Source organism: Triticum dicoccoides, chromosome 6A (genome assembly GCF_002162155.2).
Source record: "Triticum dicoccoides isolate Atlit2015 ecotype Zavitan chromosome 6A, WEW_v2.0, whole genome shotgun sequence".
NCBI lineage: Eukaryota > Viridiplantae > Streptophyta > Magnoliopsida > Poales > Poaceae > Triticum > Triticum dicoccoides.
The window spans coordinates 121707335-121726331 of record NC_041390.1 but is presented as its reverse complement, the minus strand read 5'-3'; the positions used below and the strand labels follow the sequence as shown (position 1 = coordinate 121726331).

The window sequence follows — 18997 nt, the reverse complement described above, 5'->3', positions numbered from 1 at the left end:
CCACATTCCGACTGATTTGAGTGAGTAAACACTTCTGAATCATCCGCATGAATGTGGCTCCAGCATTCTTTAGGCCGAATGGCATAGTGACATAACAAAAGCACCCGAATGGGGTGATAAAAGCTCTTTTAATCTCATTGGGTCCATATAGATGGATCTGATGATACCCGGAATAAGTGTCCAAAAAGGACAAACGCTCACACTCCGCAGTCGAATCGACTATTTGATTGATGCGAGGGAGAGAAAAATGATCCTTCAGGCAGGCCCGATTGATATGCTTGAAATCAATGCACATGCGAAGTGAGTCGTCCTTCTTAGGGACCATGAGAACATTAGCTAACCACTCGGAGTGGTAAATCTCTCAAATAAACTCAGCTGCCAGGAGCCGAGCCACTTCTTCACCGATTGCTTTTCTCTTCTGTACGGCGGACCATCGGAGATGTTCTTTGACGGGTTTCACTTTTGGGTCGACTCGCAAACGATGCTCAGCCAGTCCCCTGGGAACACCTGGCATGTTAGAGGGTTTCCATGCAAAGATCTCCCAGTTCTCACAGAGGAACTGGGTGAGCGCTTCTTCCTATTTGGAATCGAGTGTTGTTGAAATGTGAGTCGGAGCAGCATTGGGATCAGTCGGGTGAATATGAATCAGTTTCATTTCACCGGACGACTGAAATGCTGAATCCGTGGTAGGCTTCTTAGCTCGCAACAAATCACTCGGATCTGCATTTTTCTGATATTCCTGCAATTCCACTACTGCCATCTGTGCATCGGCGATCTTTGAGCCCTTTTGGAAGCACTCTTCTGCCTTCTTTCTATTTCCAGTGATAGTGATCACACCCTGAGGACCAGGCATCTTCAATTTGAGGTACACATAGCATGGTCGAGCCATAAAACGTGCATAAGCTGGCCTGCCCAGAATAGCGTGATAAGCACTCTGGAAATCCACAACTTCAAATGTCAACTTTTCTTTGTGGTAATTCTTGGAATCACCGAAAACCATGTCAAGAGCAATCTGGCCGAGTGATTCAGCCTTCTTGTCTGGAATGACTCCATGGAAACTCATATTGCTTTCACTGAGTCTGGACATCGGAATGCCCATTCCTTTCAACGTCTCCGCATACAGTATATTCAGGCCACTGCCACCATCCATCAGAACCTTAGTCAATCGGGTGCCTTCAACCACTGGGTCGACCACCAACACTTGCCTCCCAGGGGTGGCTATGTGCATTGGGTGATCGGATTGGTCGAATGTAATGGCAGTCTGAGACCACTTCAAATAACTGGGTGTCACCGGGGCGACCATGTTTACTTCTCTGTTGATGACTTTCAGTCGACTCTTACTTTCAACGTCAGCGAAAATCATCAGAGTGGAATTGACGTGCGGGTAACCATCATCGTCCTCCTCCTCATCCTCAACCTTGTCTGCTTCCTTCTCCTTTTCCTTGGGTTGTTTCTCTCGGAATTGCTGGATTAGGAGTCGACACTGTCGAGTGGTATGCTTTGGGTAAATGAAATTACTCTCTTCATCCTTCTTGATGTGAATGTGGCATGGTAAATCCAGCACATCATTTCCATCTTCATCTTTTACTTTCTTGGGGTTCCACGGTCCTTTGGATTTCCCCTTGAACTTCCCTTGAGTTATGGCCAAGGCTTCTCCAGGAGCAGCTGGCTTGGCTTTGCGCTTCTGCTTCCGACTGGAGTTCCCTCCTCCATTTTCGTGGGCGACTGTTTTGTGCTTGCCACTCCGGAGTCGGTCTTCTTCTTCACCATTAGCGTACTTGGTGGTGATCTCCATCATCCGAGTCAGAGTCATATCTCCTGTCCGACCGAATTTCAGATTCAACTCCCGATACTTAACGCCTTCTTTGAAGGCACAAATTGCTTGGTGATCTGACACATTCTCCACTGTGTGGTGCAACATGATCCATCTCTGGATATAATCCCTCAAAGTTTCATTCGGTTTTTGAACGCAACACTGTAATTCTGTCAACCCCGCTGGCTGCTTGCATGTACCTTTAAACGTTCTGACAAATACTCGAGCAAGATCTTCCCAAGTATAAATACTACCAGGAGCTAACTGATTCAGCCACGACCTAGCCGAGCCCTCTAGCATCAAAGGAAGGTGCTTCATGGCCACTTCATCGTTGCCGCCACCGATCTGTACAGCCACTCGGTAATCTTCAAGCCAAGTGTCAGGCTTGGACTCACTAGTGAACTTACTGACTCCAGTCGCCAACCTGAAGTTGGGAGGAATCACTGCAGCCCCGATGGCTCTGCTGAAGCACTCTGGGCCTGAGACGTGCACTCTGCTGCTGGTTGGAAAATCTTTGTTGGGGCCTTCTCTGTGCGCTCTGTTTCTGTCGACCAGACCCTGAACGAGAATAGATCTCGCATCAAAGCCCGGTTCCCAGGGGTCGACTGGAATCCTTCGCCCACCACTGTGAAGGCGTCTGTCATCCAGCTGCCGAGGCACGTATGATCCACTCCTTGGGGAAGCGTGGGCACTCGACGACGATCATCATGGTCGAGTCGATGATCATACTGCTCACGGTTTCTGTACTGATCTCGTCGGTCTCCACGTCCCTCACGCCTCAGGGACGATCTTGGGTTGTGAGCCGACTGGACTGTGTCTGCAAACAACGGATCTGTTGTGAATCCTATTCCGCGACTGAGATACAATTGTATTCTACTCTCCCGCGGATCGGAGCAAGGCCTGGATCTGCACCAAACCTCGACCAGCTTCTGACTGGGAAGGTTGGATTGACTCCACTATTCGGGCCGCAACTACGAGATTCTGGATTGGAGTTCGGTATACCTGAGTCGAAGGTGGAAAAAGTTGACATCGACTGGATTCGGGAGCACGCTCGTCGAGTGCGCGCTGGAGGTTCTCCAGTCGAGTGCGCTCAGCCAAGTTCGCCAGGCACGCCTCCTCTAAGGCCTGGGCCTCAGGGGTTTCTCCAACGATGGGAGTGTGGAGTGCATCCATGTTCCGGCGGCGAAGTTCCTCCCTCCTCTGCGAAGAGAGGGGTTCGGGTCGGTACTCTTCGTGGACACGGACGGATCACCGCCACCATCGCCTCCGTCTTCGCGGGTGAAGCCAGGAGGACTACGTGGTCCATTGACCATCAAAACTTCCGCCGCGGGGTCGCTGCTGTCGTACTCGGATGCAGTCTCTACGGAGCCAGTCGAACAGGCCGTAGAGAGTTTCGTCGGGCTCGATTGCTGCGACCTGGGGGGTGGCCGATTGGCGAGCCACCGCATGCCTCACCCACCGCTGAAGCCTCGACCGACCGGAACGTTTGCTCCGGCGGGCTGCAAGGAGGGAGGTCGGCACAGGAGCCGACCGATACTGAGTCGCCGGCTGCCGTAGGAGGACGCCACGGACGCACGCGTGAAAGTGCGTTGCTCCGCGGACGGGGAGCACCTCGACGTCGAGTGGCGCTTCCTGGAGCCAAGCGGAGTCGTAGGCGGTGAATACGAGCGCTCCGAGACGGATCTCGTGGCCCTTGGCCAAACCTCCGCCTGAAACCATATTGACGAGGATCGGAAAAAATCACAACTTCTCCAACAAGTCGCTAAGACACCTGCCCCACGGTGGGCGCCAACTGTCGTGGTACTAAGCCTGACAGTAGAATGGGGGTAGGAATGTAGAGGCAAGATCCTAGCTATGGAGGAGTTGTACACGCAAGTTTTACGAGTTCAGGCCCTTCTCAGAGGAAGTAATAGCCCTACGTCTCGGAGCTCGGAGGCGGCCGACTGGATTATGAGCGTGTGAGTTACAGGGGGTGCGAACCCTTGTCCCAGAGGAGGGGGTGGCTTATATAGAGTGCGCCAGGACCCCAGCTCCCCTCCGTTACATAGGATTCAATGTACATAAAGAGGTGGCGTTACAGGTAACGCCTGTATTGAAGTGCTACAAATGATCATTAAATATATGAGTAAATACCTGACCGTTGCTGCGTAGAGCGGCTTTAGGTCTTCCTATATGTCGAGTGGTTTCATGGTCGAGTGACCTGGATAAAGAGAGGTCTCCGAGTGAATGGTAGGTCGAGTGGACTTCACTCGACACCTTTGCTGGATCTCTTCTTCTAATTCTTGAACTTCTTTGTTCTTAGGACAAGGACCTTAGGTAGGACGTATAGGTCAGGCCTATTACCCTACCCCAGGTTCGCGTCCTCATCATGAAGAGATCGTATGCATTTTTAGATGATTTTGAAGATAAATCAGTTTGAAGACATTGACCTCGTAGTGCGAAGACATTTATTTATCGATATAAGTTGGTTCTAGATTTGTATGAATCCATAAATAAGAACACGTAAGGAATCAAACTAGTTGTGAAGCATAAGTGAAAGTACTTGCAAATTATGAGATGCAGAGTATGGAAGATCGAGATTTGGAAGTGAAGAAACAACTTTCTGATAATATAAAAAGTTTAACGGATCAAACGTGCGGTAAAAACAAGCTTTTAATTACCGCTCAAGAACAATTGAGAACTGCTAGACGAGTTGGGGATGGAGGCCTAGCAGTCCAATCACCCGCGCCCTAACTTGGCGACGGAAGACACCTACGGCGGCGGCGGAACGAAGAAGACCGCGACCGGCGTGACGACGATGACAAAGAAGTCACAGCAGCGAAGCGCTTCGTCTCCGGCGACGACGGAAGCTAGCGACAGCGCTAGGGTTTTGAGCGAGAGGGGAGTAAGATTTAATGACCGCAGGGGGCTGGGTATTTATCAGGAAGGGAGCGGCGCAGTGTATTTACTCAGCTATCCGTGACGGTTCACATCGTGACACGCATGCAACAACTTAAATATTGTGCCATGACCCACGCGCGTCTGGTTTGTCGAGTGATCGTTCCGGCTTCTCCGGATTCAGGCAAAAAGATACGAATCCGTTTGCAGATTAGTGTTCATGACATTTAAATCTACCACACCTTTCCCAATTCAAATTGATACCGTAATGAAACTCATGTGAAATGTGAGATGATATCAGCTGGATGCTGAACGAGCCGGCGTCGACGTACGGCGACGTCCGACTAGAAACAGGCGTCTTACTTCCTGCACTCTTCGCGCGGCTCACAGCCTCCGGCCCGGGGCGCGCTATGTAGTCTCGTGGCGGCCTCCGAGCAGAGCGCGTCGCACCGCGCTCAAGTTCGTGGAGCTCAGCCCCTTGGACGTCGTTCGGGCATGTCGCCGCGAACGGGGCCATACTGGAGTCATTCCTGGAGGCGGCAGCCGTGGCATCTTCGTCGTCCCGGCCGCAGCGGCTTCACGTTCTTGGCCTGAGCAACACGTTCTGCACGCAGTGGCCGGCCCTGACCATCACTACAGTGATACCCACGGCGAGGCAGTCCGGTGCCGCCCAGGGCGTGACGATGCGCGAGATCGGGCAGCGCCTCCGAAGTTCGCGCGGCTGATGGGCGTGCCGTTCAGTTTCCACGCCGTGCACCACGCAGGGGACCTCGCCGAGCTGGACCTCGACGGGCTCAACCTCCTCGAGGGCGGCGCCGCCACTGCGCTGGCCGTAAACTGCATGAACGTACGCCCTTTGCGGGGTTGCCGCGGGCGGCGCCCGGCGGCGTGACGCGTTCGTCGCGTCTCTCCGCCGGCTGGAGCCGCGCCTGGTGGCGGTCGTCGAGGAGGAGGCTGACCTGGTGGCGTCCGACGCATCACGCGAGGAATCAGACACGGAGTCGGGTTTAGGTGTTCGGCGAGGGTCTCCGGTTCTTCTCCGCGTACATGGACTCGCCGGAAGAGAACTTCCCGAGGACGAGCGACGAGAAACTGGCAGCACTGGACAGGGCGGTTGGCCGTGCAATCGTAGACATCTGTCCTGTCCGGCGTCGGAATCCTCCGAGCGGCGGGAGACCAGGGCCTCTTGGGCACGGCGTATGCGATCATCCGGGTTCTCTCCAGTGGCATTCAGCGAGGACGTCGACCACGACGTGCGGTCGTTGCTGCGCCGGTATCGGGAGGGCTGGTCGTTGCCGGAGGCGAGCGCGGACGATCGACGTGCATGGAATGGAATGCATTGTTTCGCACGTGCCTATGGCATGCAGGTAGTGTGCATTTTTGAATCGTCGCACCTCCGTGTACGTAGGGTTCTCCAACGAGAGAAGTTAATATATTAATTACAACTATGAATTGCCATCGAAGCCTAAGAAACAATCTCAAACTTTAAAACCGTTTACTTTACAACCTCAAACTTAACCAAACAAATAGCAACACTTTTCTCTTGTGAACTTGGTTGACTGAGTTGACCCAGTTTTTATCCTTTGACTGCTCAGTTAGCACCTCATTCAGCTGCCATATCGGATTAGTAACTTAAGAGCATCTCCAATCCGTGGAGCTACATTTCAGTCAGCTGAAATTTTACTTTTGGGTCAGTAGATTTTGTGGCCATTGAATTTTTCTCTGAGATTTATGCTATGTTTTTTTATATGTCTTGTTTGTTGTGTAGGCTTGTTTCCTTTTTTGACTGGCCCCTTATTTGGGTCAGTCGATTTCCTTCTGGACCGAAGCCCATTAACTATGCCATAAACTCCTCCTCCTCCTCCTCCTCCTCCTCCTCTCTCTCTCTCTCTCTCTCTCTCTCTCTCTCCATTTTTTAATATTTTTTTGTTTCTATGCGCTTTTGCTTTTGTTTTTCTGTTTCTCTTTGTAAGTTGGTTCTATTTTTATTTTGTGGATATTTTCGGGATATTAGGTGAGTGTAATGTACACACGTAAACAATTTGCAATATGTGCGAAAATTACACTACTATATGATTATTGTTTGCGTACTAAAAAAGTGTAATTTAAGAGCGAAGTTGTGTGCAAGTTTTGCAAACTTTTTTGTTATTTTTAATGGACAATAATAATGCTCTTATTACTTTGATTTTACACTATAATAATTTGTTTCTTCTTAAAGGGTAATACTAATGACACTAATTTATTTTTCATTAGAAACACTTATTATTTTGATTTTATTTTAGTTTCTATTTTATTTCTTCTTCTTAAAGAGTAATACCAATGTTAATAATTCATTCTTCCTTAAAAAAACTCATTGTTTTGATTGTGTTCTAGTTTTTATTTCATTTCATTTTTTCCTTAAACAGTAATAAAGACTAATACGTAAGCCACTAATTCATTCTTTCTTGAAAACTTTGGTATTTTGGTTTTTAGTATTATTTTATTTCCTTTATTCTTTAATGATAATACCAATGCCACAAATTTATGTCTTGCCAGGAAACTTCCTTTTTGTGAAAATTACACTATTATATTCTTATTCCTACATATTATAAAAATGCGCAACTTCTGTGCAAATTGTTTGCAAAATATTTCATCATTTGTTTTATTATTTTCACTTCCTTTCTTCTTAACAGGAAATCAATGACACTAATTCATTGTGTCTTAGAAAACTTAACTATTTTAATTTTGTTTAAGTTTTTATTTCATTTTCTTTATTCTTTAAGGGTAATACAGATACTTTAATTCGTTCCTACTTAGGATTTTCTTGGTGAAATTTCACTATTTCTGCTTATTCTTGCATATTATAAAAAAGCACAATTTTCTATTCAAACCGCGTGCAAATTTTGCCATTACTGATTTTTTTTACTTTTCTTTCTTCTTAAATGGTAATACCGATACCACTAATAGATTATTTTGATCCGGAGAAATAGAGATGCCATGGATCAAATACCAATGCCACTAATTCATTCTTTCTTTAGAAAAAATTATTTTTGCAAAAAAATTCACTATTATGTGTTTATTCTTCTATATTATAACAAAGCGCAATTTATGTGCAGATTGTGTGCAAATTTTGTCATTATTTTTTGTAGTTTTTTATATCATTTTCTTTCCTATTTAACGGTATTTTTGCTTCATTTTTTATTTATATTTTCTGTTTCTATGTGTTTTTCTTTTTTTCTTTTTTCTTTCCTTTATTGGTTATTTTTTTGTGGGTTTTTGGCTGAGTGTAATTATGTACAAACAAATACTATATAATATGTGCCAAAATTTTATGATAATATGATTATTTTTGCCTATTACGATAAAGTACAATTTTGGTGTAAAGTTGTGCGCAAGTTTTTTTAGTTCTCTTTCTTCTTAAAGGAAATATAGTATCTCAGTTACACTCTCTGAAAATTATAGTAGAATGCAAAAATGCACTATTTTATGCTTATTCTTTGCATATTTCAAAACATGTTATATCAGTGCAAATTGTGTGCAAGTTTTGAAATATATTTCTTTTTTATTTTCTTTCTTTTTAAAGGGTTTCATTCTTTCTTAGAAAACTTCGTTGTTTTGATTTAGTTTTAGTTTTTTCTTCTTCTAAAAGTGTAATACCAATGCCACAAGTGTTCTACTGTGTTTGTTTATTCATTCTAGTCTGTACATAATCCCTATTGAAATATTCAAATCGTTCTATATTTATGTACACATTATATTTATATATGAAGGTAGCAGTCATAAGTGTATGTCATGCATGAATGGTCTGTACGCATGCACCCGTAACTTAAAAATCCAATTTAAGTAAAGCATGAAAAAGGTAAATAAAGAACGTTAACATAATGAAGCATGCACCTTACGTTTAGAGGCATGCCTGACTGAAATATGTTTAGGTCGGTCGACTGACCCAAATCTTGTTTTTCGGCCGGTTGACTTGTAGCTAGTCCCATCTCCAATACATGATGTAAACGAAAAAAGAATTAACTTCTACATATTCATGCCTAGCCCTTGTTCCGGTGGTGCATCTAGCATTGTCGGAGGGCGTGTGGAGGTGTGTCTCTGGCGGATCTTGTGGGATTTTGCCAGTCGTTGTCTTTGATGAATCTGTACGGACCCAGTTTTTATTCGTCTTTGTTCATGCGTCTTTAGATTGGATCCTTCCGACCTAAACTTTTCTTTATCAATGGTTTTGATAGAAAGACTGTAAGGGACCCTCTACAGTACAATTGGTGCAACAAATCCAAATTGCAAGTATTATGCCTTGAACTTGGGTGGATGGGACCTTCCCACCACTAGGCTATGCCTTAGTCTGCCTCTTTATCAATGGTGGTTGTTATTCTGGTGCGTTCGTCCTATGTGGCCTTAGCACGGCGACTTCCCCAGTGTCTACTACAACAAGTTGTGTCCGGCTTCAGCGAGGGAGGGATGATGATGGCGGAGCGTCTCTGGCTCACTTTAGTGCTTGTAGTCGTTGCTGGTTCACTACTAGAAAACGGCTATAGATAATATGGACATTAATGACGCACCATGTATGTGGTGCGCCACTGCTATATAGCAGTGGCGCACTAGATATAAGTGCGCCATTAATGGCCATATTACTAATAACGCACCTGGTACGTGGTGCGCCATTACTAGTTTCGTCCTAGCCCCACACCCCTCCCCAGACTTACCAGTGGCGCACCAGGGGAAAGTGCGCCATTACTAGTTTTAACTAGTAACGGCACACCACACCCACGGTGCGCCACTACTAATATTTTTTTTCAACACTAGCAATGGCGCACCACACACTCGGTGCGCCACTACTAACAATTGTTTTTTTATTTTTTTAAACTAGCAATGGTGCACCACATACCAGGTGCACCATTAGTAACCCTGGTTACCAATGGCGCATTCTTAGGAGGTGCGCCATTGGTAATCTGAGAGCAGCTAGATATTTTTGGCAGTCACCTACCACACTCACTTTTCCCACTTCATTCTCTCCACCTCTACCAAGCTTGGTCTCGGCTGCCTCCTCCTCCTCACCTTATTTGCACCATAGATTCACCCAAATTAAGTGGTTAAATTTCCTTTTTTTGATACGTAAGTAAGGGGAAAGCTTTCTTTATGTTATAGATCTACTTTTTTCTCCCTCCAACAACGTACACACTTTTTATGGCCTAGATCTACGTATGTTTGTGGTGTTGCATATGTTTGTGTTTGCAGGTACCGGTATTTGAAATGCGATAGTTGCTAATATTTTGCCGGAATGTTGATTCATTTTTGTTTCAGCGAGAATTTGGAACTATGCATTCTTTTTGGTCCTATTTTTAGGCAAAGTCATGCCAAAAAAAATTTGGTTCTAAAATATCGTTTTGCTCTACCCCGCAGGCGACCATGGTCCGCACGATGACCGAAAGGCATCGTGAATAGGTTTTTGAGCTCCGCGGAGGCCGAGATGCTTCAAAAGAACGAGAAGGAGATAAGATGTCCGTGTCGAAGATGCAAGCTGAAGAGCCTTATGGACCCGGATTCCGGACAGGTGCGGGACCACCTGCTCTTGCGTGGTTTCATGGATGGCTATCGGTGGCAAGGTGATGAAGATGATTATGAAGTCGTCCATGGGGCCCGGGCAAGAAATAAGGAAGGGCAGCAAGACAACCGCGGCGAGGGCGAGCGAGAAGACAAAGAATCTCCAGGACATGATCACGAAGTAGATGCAGGACACAGTCATCATGTAGAAGATGTCGGACATGATGATGAGGAAGATCAAGACGAAGGGCATGATCATGAAGATGAAGATGCCAGAGCAGACGACGATGGACCATCGATGGGCTGGGTGCAGGACCCTCATATTCAAGAGTTGCTTCTCAAGCAGACGGGTAATGCAAGAGCTGCCGCCCGAGAGAAAGCCAAGCTGGATCAACTAGAGATAGACGCGGTTACTCCATTGTATGAAGGATGCAGGCCCGAGGATACCCGCCTGAAAGTAACGCTCATGGCTCTGGAGATGAAGGTAAAACACAAAATGACCGACGCATGCTTCGACGAGAACATGTCATTATGGCACGGACGTCTTCCCAAGGGGAACAAGTGTCCGACCAGTTTCGAGGAGGCGAAGAAAATCGTGTGTCCTCTGGATTTACCGCACGTGAAATGCAATGTGTGCATGAACGATTGCATCATTTATCGGGACAAGCACGCGGAGTCTACCATATGTCCGGTGTGCGGCGTCACTCGATACAAGAAGAGAAAGAAAGCTCCTCGAAAAGTGGTGTGGTACTTTCCGATCACTCCTCGTCTGCAGCGGTATTTCGCGGACCCTAAGCTAGCAAAGCTCCTGCGTTGGTACGCGGATAGGGAGGAGAAGAAGCGAGAAGATGACGGAAATGATCCGTAGATAAATAAAAAAGACAAGATGCCGAGTCACCCTAAGGATGTGAGCCAGTGGCAAGCATTGAACTTAGAACACCCAGAATTTGGGGATGATCCAAGGAACATCATGCTGGGCGCGAGCATCGATGGAGTCAATTCGTTTGGCAGCCAGAGAAGCACACATAGCACCTGGCATGTGTTTGTGTGGATGTACAACCTTCCCCCTGGATGTGCATGAAGAGGAAGTACATTCACATGAGTATGCTAATTGAAGGGCCGAAACAACCAGGGAACGACATAAATCTGTATCTGGGGCTACTGAAAGAGGAGCTAGACACGCTGTGGAAAACGCCAGCCAATACGGGGGACGCCGCAGAGAAAGAATATTTCCCTATGCGAGCCGCACTACTCATGACGGTGCACGACTATCTCGGTTACGGATATGTCGCGGGGCAGGTGGTCCACGGATTTTGTGCATGCGTCAGGTGCATGGATGACACAACGTATCGCCAGCTAGATAGAGATCCCGGGTCTTCGAAAACCGTGTTCATGGGACATCGAAGGTGGCTTCGCAATGATGACTCATGGAGAAAACGCAAGGATCTGTTCGATGGTGAAACCGAACCCCGAAGACGCCCGCGTACGAGGAGCGGTGAGGAAATAGACGAGTTGTTGAAAAATTGGAAAGAGTGGCCACCGCCGGGAAAGAAGCGAAAGGCGCCAGAGCCGCCGCTGAAGGTATGAAAAACGAGGTCTGTTTTCTGGGACTTGCCGTACTGGAAGATCCTCCGTGTGCCTCACAGCCTTGATGTCATGCATATCACGAAGAATGTGTGCGAGAGTCTTCTTGGTACCCTGCTCAACATGCCATAGAGGACCAAAGATGGACCGAAAGCAAGGGCAGACTTGCAATCAATGGGCATCAAGGAGGAGCTTCACACAAAACGCCCTAATGATGATGATGATGATGATGAGGCGAAGGACACAGAAAATCGTCGCAAAGGCAAAAAGGCCAAGAAGATCGAATATGACTACCCTCCCGCGTGCTTCACTCTAAGTCAGGAGGAGATCGAACAGTTTTTCACCTGCCTCATAGGAGTAAAAGTTCCATACGGTTACGCAGGGAAGATAAGCAGATACCTAGACTTAGCGAAGCAGAAGTTCAGTAGGATGAAGTCTCACGACTGTCACGTGCTGATGACGCAGATACTTCCAGTTGCAATCTGTGGGATCATGGACGCGCACGTCCGTGAGACGCTATTTGGCCTATGCAACTTTTTCGACGTCATCTCTCAGAAGTCGGTTGGCGTGAGGCAGCTCAGAAGGCTACAGGAAGAGATCGTGGTGATACTATGCGAGCTTGAGATGTACTTCCTGCCCGCATTCTTCGACGTTATGGTGCATCTGCTGGTCCATATCGTGGAGGATATCAACCAACTCGGGTCGACGTTCCTGCACAGCATGATGTCGTTCGAAAGAATGAATGGTGTCATCAAAGGATATGTTCGCAATAGGGCATGTCCAGATGGAAGCATAGCCAAGGGCTTTCTGACCGAAGAGTGCATCTCCTTCTGCACGAATTATCTAGGCATCGTGAACCCTGTTGGTCTGCCCATCAACAGGCACCTCAGCAGGCTCGCTGGATGGGGTCACCGCGAGGGTCACCGCGAAATGCATGTCGACTTCAAGGGTCGACTTGCCGACTTTGAAAGAGCAAACCTAGTCGCACTACAACACATAGACGTGGTCGATCCTTGGGTGGTAGAGCACAAAACCTTTATTGAGAAGACGTACAATGACCGAGGCCAACAGAGGATGGACGGAGATATAATCAAAGAGCACAACTCATGTTTCACACATTGGTTCAAGGACAAGCTTCCGTCGTACCCTTTACATGAGGATTCTTCCGCGGAAGAAAAACTCATATTTGCCTTGTCACAGGGCGCCGAGCACAACCTGATGACCTATAAGGCGTATGATATCAATGGCTACACATTCTACACCGAGGAAAAGGACATGAAGAGCGATTATCAGAACTCTGGGGTAACGATGGAATCCTGCACCGGCAACAACAAGGACAGATACTACGGAAGGATCGAGGAGATCTGGGAGTTGAGCTACGCTGGAGAGAAGGTCCCGATGTTCCGTGTCAGATGGGCCAAGAGCGTCCTAAAAGAAGACCGGTATTTCACCACCATGGTTAAACCCGAAGCCAAATCCAAGACCGCGGGCGCAAACGTCATCGCGAAAAATGAGCCATGGGTACTAGCTTCCCAAGTGAACCAATGCTTCTTCATTACCGACCCGTCAAAGTCCAGTCGTGTTGTCGTGAGGAGAGGCAAAAGAAACATCATCAGAATGGAAGGAGTCACCAATGAGCAAGACTTCAACAAGTACGGCGACCCGAAGATGGAAGATGACGACGACGATGAAGTACCATACACCATAAGAAGAAGTAGGACCACCCTACCTAAAGGACGTTTGTTCAAGAGAAGAACTCCATTTGCGAAAAACAAGGGCAAGAAGATTGTGAAAAGATAGCTAAGATTGATTGTATTTAAATTGTAGTCTTCATTTCTCGATTTTATTTCGACATATGGAAATGACATTACTTCTGTTCTAGTCCTCTATCCAGTAACCTCTTTTGTTCAAAACAGTGGAGATTAATGTTGTCTGTACATACCTTCCTTTAATATTTTGTAACTTCTCCATCACCAAGTTGAAGTATCGACCACTTTCTTCTTGGATTTGGAATTTTTGTTCTTCTTCCTCTTGTTTTGTTGCAAATCATCATTTACAGGCACTTTAGGCTTCTTTGTGTTTTCTTCTGGTATTTTAATTATTTTTATTTATGTTTATTTTGATAAAAAAAGTTATTAATGGCACACCAGGAGAAGGTGTGCCATTGCTATCACGGTGTTTATGGCGCACCCCGAGAAGGTGCGCCATTTATATACAATTTTTATTTATGTTTATTAAGGTATTTTATTTTTCAGTGTTCCTTTTCCTGCTTAAATTTGTAAACATTTTTTGAAAATGCGAACATTTTTCTAACTCATAAAAAGTATTGAATTTGTTAATATTTTTTGAACTCATGAATATTTTTAAATTTCATGGGCACTTTTGAATTCATGAATATTTTTTAAAATTTGATGATATTTTTTCATATTCATAAATGTTTTACCAATTCACAAATATTTTGCAATGCAAGTATTTGAAAATTAGTAATAACTACTTATATCGTAACATTTTAAAATTTATGGTCATTTTCTAAAAAAATATTACATGCAACTAAAAATCCAAAAAAAGATAGTAATGGCGCACCAGGAGAAGGTGCGTCATTGCTATCACGGTGTTTATGGCGCACCCCTAGAAGGTGCGCCATTGGTATACGTATTTTTATGGCGCACCCCTAAAAGGTGCGGCATTGCTAACCCTCCCCCACTCCCACTTGCTCCCCTCTCCCTCTGGCCTCTCTCCCTCCCTCGGCAGATCCACCTCGCCCCACCTAACCCGATGACCCCCGCGGGAGCACGCCGCTATTCGCCCGCGCCCGCTCCACAGTCGTCGCCCTGCCTTCTCGGGCCCCTCCCCACTTGCCCCCTCGCGCTTCCCCTCGCCCTCTCCGCCTTCTCCTCTCCCCTAGATCCGCGTCAGCAACCCGTGCGCGACACGCCTGTCGCCGACCACCTCACGCCGCCGTGGCAACCGTCGACCTCGTGCCACACCGACGTGCCCAAGCACTCCACCTCCCTTGACTACGTCTCCCCGGACAAGCCGCAGGACGCCGGACGCCCCCGTGACGCCTTCCCCGCCACCGGCTTCCTCCTCCGCCCGGCGGACTCCGTCGACAATTCGCTCCGGCAAGCTCTCCCCCGAGCTTGCTTTGCTCACCTGCAGGTCACGGTGAGCTCCTCTGTCGATCCTCTCCTTTTCCCCTTTGGTTTGTCGCCATTTGCCAAACCCCCAGGTTCTTGTTTTTAGTTTCTCATCACCGCATGGCCACACCGCCCCGTTTGGCAGCTAGCCCCGGCTGAGATCCTTGCTTGTTCAAGGACAAACCATGGTTTAAATTCAGCTTGGAATCAAGCTACGCGCACAGACACAGGGCTAGGTTAGGTACATCACATGGCATCTACCCATCCACGCATGAATTTTCAAGTAAGAACAACATGAAAGCTTCCATTTCAGCATTTTTAAACTTACTAGCTAGGTTTCTAGGAAGCATAGGTTTCAGAGATCAACAGAGTTCTATCGATAACGAGCTAGGGTTCTATGCTAGAGCTAGCCTATTTACAAGCTTGGGGAAGAGGTTGATGCAATCCACCGATTGCGGAGAGGGTTTAATGGCTCAGGGAGGCTGGCGACCACGATAGCTAAATCTGAATGAGCTGTCCGCCAGTTCATTGTAGCCTTCATTTTTGCCTTGCAGAAACGAAGGGGTACAACAAAATACAGAGGGTTACTAGTAGCAGGTAAATACTAAAGAGGACCAGTGCAGCGTCACTTTCAGCTCCACGGGCAATCCCTAAAAACAAGATTACCAGTGGCCGAAAGCAGAGTTCCATAATCCATTTAGTCACCACCTAAGGCCGAAAGTTCCCAGCTGCATACGTAGCAATACCGACATATCGACATAAGAAAAACGATCATAAACCTCATCCTTCCGACAAGCCATAGGAGCTAACACATGGTGTCTAATACGCAAATACTTGGAAAACTTTCATAAAAGTGGACGTCTTTTTCCTCGTAATGTCGTTGCAATGCAATGTGCAAAAAAGAGGCCACCTTTTCCCATGGAATACGCATATTCGTCGTAAGATCCCCTAGCCCCAGGGCAATGTCGTTCCATTTCAGCATTTGTAAACTTACTAGCTAGAATGTTGCGCTGCACATGGATGTCCATACTTCACTGTTCCTTTTTATTGTTGTTTTGACCTTTTCGTTGTGATAAATAAAGCAGGATTTTAGACTAATGTGGGCCTGTGGCTACACCAGCATGGTGTTTTGATTCAAAAGTGATGATTTTCTAGGTGCCTGGCATCTGCTGGATGAAGCTTATGGTGTAGTATCTTAACTGACTGATGTTGATGAACCTTTCCTGTACATATTTGGTTTGGTTGGTTGCCTGGCATGAGCTAGATGAAATGATCCCTTTCTCCTGATGTGAAATGACCCCTTTCTCCTGAAATGTTGATTAATTTCTGTTTCGGTTGAGAATGGGGCACTCCTAGGTCAAGAAAATTAGCAAAGGTCATGCCCAATTTTCTTGACCTAGAAGGTGCCCGATTCTCAACCGAAATAAAAATTAATCAGCATGATATCTAGATAGATATTTTGATAAAAAAGAACTAGAAATTCTCATGGTTTACTTCTGCAAAAGAGTTTAGAATTTTGATCTTGTTCCATAGAAACAGATTTATAGGATGATTTTTATCTATGATGAAGTAGAGCAGTGTGGGACTTGGAATTTTATTGTGGTCACCATGGGTGAGGCTTATGCACTAACTGGTTCCATCCCAAACAACATAGGAAATTTAACCAAACTCACAATCTTGTATCTTGACATCAACCAACTTTTTGGACACATCCCTCAACAACTAGGTTATCTTGAGAACTTAGAGGAGTTGGGGCTTTGCTACAACACACTAACAGGTTCCATCCCAAACTGCCTAGGAAATTTGACCAAACTCACAACCTTGGATCTTGAGAGCAACCAACTTTCTGGACACATCCCTCGAGAACTAGGTTATCTTGAGAACTTAGAGAAGTTGTTTGTTTGCTACAACACACTAACAGGTTCCATCCCAAACAGCATAGGCAATTTAACCAAACTCACAGCCTTGTATCTTTGCAGCAACCAACTTTCTGTACACATCCCTCAAGAACTAGGTTACCTTGAGAACGTGGACTTGGACCTTAGCAACAACACACTAACATGTTCCATCCCAAAACACCTAGGCAATATCACAAACATCTCTCAATTGTTCCGTGACAATAACCAACTTTTTGGCGACATTCCTCGAGAATTAGGTTATTTGGTCAACTTAGAGATCTTGTTCCTTGACAATAACCAACTTTTTGGCCACATTCCCCAAGAATTAGGTTATTTGGTCAACTTATTGTCCTTATCTCTTAGAAATAATTCACTGACAGGTCCCATCCCAAATAGCCTTGGCAATCTGACACACCTTTATAAATTGGACTTTGGCCAGAACCAACTTTCTGGACAAATTTCATGAGAGTAGGTTGGTTGTTGAATTTAGAGTACTCACTCTTAGAGCTTAGCAACAACACAGTAACATATTTCATCACAAACAGTAGGAAAGTTGGTGCACTAACTGGTTCCATCCCAAAAATTTCACAAGAAGTAGAAGGTGCACTAACTGGTTCCATCCCAAACAACATAGGAAATTTGACCAAACTCACAATCTTGTATCTTGACATCAACCAACTTTCTGGACACATCCCTCGACAACTAGGTTATCTTGAGAACTTAGAGGAGTTGTGGCTTTGCTACAACACACTAACAGGTTCCATCCCAAACTGCCTAGGAAATTTGACCAAACTCACAACCTTGGATCTTGAGAGCAACCAACTTTCTGGACACATCCCTCGAGAACTAGTTGCTCTCAAGATACAAGATTGTGAGTTTGGTCAAATTTCCTATGCTGTTTGGGATGGAACCAGTTGGTTAATGTCATCCGCAACCTACTGTTGATGGCCTTGTGTTCTTGCTCCTTTTGCTGCTTTGTTAAGTCTATTCACCTTTTTTGAAGAATAGATACTACCCTGATCTCATCCAATAAATCTAGTAGCTTTTTTCCTATTTAGAGCGAACATGGCCGACAACTATGAGGCCGACGGTTCAGGCAAGCAATTCTGGGAGCTGTCCCAGGAGATGGAGGAAGAACCTCACCGCTATGAGGACGCCGTGGAAGACACTGATCCCGACTACACAACCCCTAGTGGTGTCGGGGATGCACCACTGATGGTGCCACCGGGGATGCCACCACTGATGATGGCAACGAATGCACAGATGGCAGCCAACCGAAGAGGCAACGGAAGGACCGGCGCACGAACATGCTCGACACCGTCAAGGAGGAATTTACTCAAGTGTCCTCCAGTGGGCAACCAACGGAGCCCAAAGAATTAGTCAGTGGGTACGTGGGACAACTCGGGTGCATTCTTCGGAGCACCGTCTCGATCAACATAGAGAACCTAAGGCATCGTGACCGAGGTAATTTGCGCAACCTCCTCTTCATGAAGCTGCATGAACGATACAAGTTTCCCGGTGACTTCGCAAACACACGCCTCTCAGGGAATAAAGTGAACAATGTCGCCCTCACGAAGATGAGCACGGCCCTGGCTACTTGGAGAGCCGCGGTGAAGAGAAGGATTCTAAGTGGTGATAGTTATGAGAAGATCAAGGAGACATATCCTTCAATCAGCGAAGCTGACTACCTGGAGTTCAAGATTAAGTGCGAGAGCAACGCATCCGCGGAATCAAGTCAGTGGGGGAAAGATATGCAGGACTTGAACTTAGGGGTCCACAAACTCGGTCCTAGTGGTTACAGAGTGGTGGAACCTATATGGGACAAGGAGGACGCGGAGCGTGCCGAGCAAGGCCTACCGCCCCTCTTCGATAAATACCGTGACAAGCAGACCAGGAACTATGTCAGGGCCCGGTACAAGGTGGACCCGGTAACAAAGGAGCTTACCACGGATCCGAAGACCAAGGCGCTTGAGCTTGTTCTGGTAAGGAATACACCCCTGCGTAATTAGCTCCATATGGTTGCATTCTAATTAATGAAGCCAAATTTCTAAATGGTTCATGTTCCTTCCGTAGGAAACTGAAAGCAGTAGCGCGGGGTCGTCTCAGAGCTCCCCGTCTGGCCCTTGGGACACCACTTTAAATAGGGTGTTGAACGTAATGAA

The 18997-nt window shown here is 46.4% G+C and overlaps 1 pseudogene; it reads left to right on the top strand.

Moving 5' to 3' along the window:
• The first annotated feature begins 5373 nt into the window (after window positions 1-5373).
• Window positions 5374-6476, top strand: LOC119315748 (annotated as a pseudogene).
• Window positions 6477-18997: the final 12521 nt, after the last annotated feature.